General features: G+C 35.4%; 1 protein-coding gene and 1 pseudogene across 3 annotated transcripts in view; both read right to left on the reverse strand.

Annotated features, from left to right (window-relative positions):
- Window positions 1-3,173, reverse strand: part of GABRA2 (gamma-aminobutyric acid type A receptor alpha2 subunit) — a 127,918-nt gene that overhangs the window by 15,481 nt on the left and 109,264 nt on the right. The gene's annotated exons all lie outside the window — the stretch shown is intronic.
- Window positions 113-231, reverse strand: LOC111741565 (annotated as a pseudogene).

A 3,173-nucleotide genomic window follows, 5' to 3' on the forward strand; every position in this document is an offset into this window, starting at 1 on the left:
TTTTCTTTTCTTTTCTTTTTTAATTTTTTCTTTTAGGCGAGGCAATCCTTGATTGACCTCACAGATTGCAAGGACCTTGTCAGCTTACGATCCCTTATTTTTTCATTTTTTATTCCTACAGCACCTGGTCTTCCTAGGTGGTCTCCCATCCAAGTACTAACTAGGCTCGACCCTGCTTAGCTTCTGAGATCAGACGAGATCGGGCTTGTTTGGGGTAGCATGGCCGTAGACAGTGTAGCCTGGTCCCCTTACACTGTAAATCGAAGAGCTAGGCATTAGTAAAGAGGTGCACTTAACTGGAAAGCCCACAAACCTCCGACATGCCTGTCTCCCAATGATGGGCATTTTTTTATACTTAGTAGGATCTCCACATCATTTCTTTAACAGACCGTTTCTTCCTTTATCACCTCTGTGGGACTGCTATAACCCAATGCTTTTTTGGGACATTTATGTTTGTTTTTCAGTAAAATAAAGGCAAGTTTCTCAAGGTGTTTTTAGCACAAAAATTCTATGCATATGTGGAATATATGTGAGCATTCCCCATCTAACACACAGCTCTTTTATCTTCTAGTTTTAGTCTCCACAATATCTCTTATTTCAGGGTATAGGTGTCAAAAACCTGCCATTCCTTTACTTTGACACCATTTGCAGCTGAGCAAATGGTGTCAAAGTAAAGGAATGGCAGGTTTTGAGTGAAAACATGCAATGAAAGAAGACAATCAAATCAGGGGAAGCGATTTCAGCAGAGATTGACACTGTGGGCTCCAAGGCCAGGTTCCTGTGTTCTAATCTTTACAAACTTGAGGTTTCCCTAACCTCTTTGTACCATAGTTTCCTCATTTGTGAGGTGAAGATTACAAGTAGTGTTTTCCCATATAGTGTTGTTAGAGCAACAATGAGTTATTGCATATAAAGCAGTATCTCTATTGTAAAAAGAAACCTCAGCACATGTGAAAGAAAAATATCACTCTGAAAGCAAAATCAAAACAGATTGAAATCTGAATAATAAAATAAAATCCTCATTTAGACCTTTATTCCCATGCAATGCTTGTGTGTGAGCATTTATAATGTGGGGTGGAAGTTAGGAAGGAGAAGTCTTAGAAACCAAACACACACAAAGTCTGCAATAGAACAGAAATGTGAAATTGTTTGATACCACCTGCTGGTTACTGCTAGAAACAGCAAAAACAACAGACATTCTGATAACAAGTGCAGTTTCCGCCAACCCCTTCAGCACAATGGACAGAGAAATAATACCTCCCCTCAAAACAAATAAACAAACAAACAAATGATAAGATTTACAAATACACTTTAAGTGCACTATGAAAAGTTGCAATTTTATTTTTATTTTTAAGGTTGAGATTTTAAGTCATAACTGTACTACATCTGAATGATAAAAATCTTGAAATTTTTATGTGTCAGAGACAAAAATTAGAACTTGTATAATGTATCTGTCATAAAATCTAATTAACTCAAACCCTGCTAATTGAAAATTTGAGAGACTTTAGAAACTATTGATTATAATCCAGGAGAAAATGTTTGAAAGGTTAATTATAATGTGGACAATATAATTGTGAGGGATTACAAATTTTTTTGTTTGCTCACCTGAATATATCATGGATTTTAATAAATCCAAAACTCATATCTCTCTCCTTCAAGCCTTTTCTTCCTAAAGTCTTTTTCTTGGTAAAAAGCTCCTAAAATCTAAATGAAGCCATTTTCATATTTCAGGTTGAAATTGCACTGACATGTATATTCTGTCAGTCTGAGCAACATATCGTTTCCTCTACCTAGAATTTTTTCCTTGTTCCTCATCCATCTTTTTTTATTTAGCTAACTCCAATTTCTTCTCTTAATAAATTATTGGGTACCTACTAAATGCCAGATATTTTTATAGGCACTGGGAACACACCACAAAAGAAAACGGCAAAGATTCCTCCACCCAAGGAGTGAACAACCTACTAATGTTGTAGCACACATGGCTCCATTTGTTCCTTCTGCAGGATTTCGATCTTAAAGGCACTTATGACTTGGTCCTATTCAGACCTCTATCATATCATGATCATTTTATAAAGCATTTATATGGTTTACATGATTGTATACCCCAGTCAGCTATATGGATTAGAACTTGTGTGTATTCTCCCCAAAATGTAAAAGGGTGCCCAGTAGTGGGTAGGGGGTCATTAAATGAATAAATATCTATTAAAACCACTTCCCTAATGATCTGTAATTGATAACCATTGATCTATTAGGATAATTGCAAGAACTCTATTCTTCCATTTATAAAGCAAGTATGCATTTGGTCCCCATTTTCTGCTGGACACTGTGGAGCTGTGAATGGAATGTGAGCAAAACCAAATAAGTTAGACTTTTTTTTAAAGCACAATGTAAATTAACATTATATCTGGTCAGGGTTGATGATGAATTGTAATTAGGTGATCTACCTAGACTGACATATTGAATTAGGCTACTCTTAGAAAATACAAGGAAAATACAAGTGGTCACCAGACAAGAGAAAATAACCAGATTTAGGGAAAAGAATGCACAGAAGCCCAGGGACATGGTGAAGATGACATTTAAGAAGGAAAAGAAGCTTGCAAGGTGAGAAGGCAGGAAAAAATGGTTTCCTGGAAGATGAGGCCAGAGAAGGGGGCAGGAGCCAGACTATTCACAGCCTGTAAGATTGTGTTAAGGTGATAGAACTTCTTTTCAAGAGCAATGAGAAACCATTATATACAGGGTAGTGACATGATCAGTATTTCTTGTTTAAAAGATTACTTTGACTATTGTTCCTCTTGTTAAGGTGGTCGTTTTTTCTTCTTTTGTTTTTTTTTTTTCCAATATTTTCTTTTTGCTTTTGCTTTATTGCAGTTTGAATATGATATGATTAGGTATGTTTTTTGTTTGTTGATTGCTTTTTTGTTTGTTCATTTTTTATAGTTATCTTCCTTGGTGTTCTCTCAGTTTTCTGGATCTATGGTTTGTTCATTAATATTAGGAAAGTTCTCAGCTATTATTACCTCAAATATTTCTTCTGCTCTGTTCTCACTTTCTTCTTCTGATATTCCAATTGTAAATAGGTTATACCTGTTGAAATTATACCATGGTTCTTGGATGTTTTGTCCTATTTTGTTGTTATTGTTCTTGTTTGTTCGATTGTTTTTTTTTTTCCT

This window comes from Pteropus vampyrus, unplaced genomic scaffold (genome assembly GCF_000151845.1).
Source record: "Pteropus vampyrus isolate Shadow unplaced genomic scaffold, Pvam_2.0 Scaffold79, whole genome shotgun sequence".
NCBI classification, from domain to species: domain Eukaryota; kingdom Metazoa; phylum Chordata; class Mammalia; order Chiroptera; family Pteropodidae; genus Pteropus; species Pteropus vampyrus.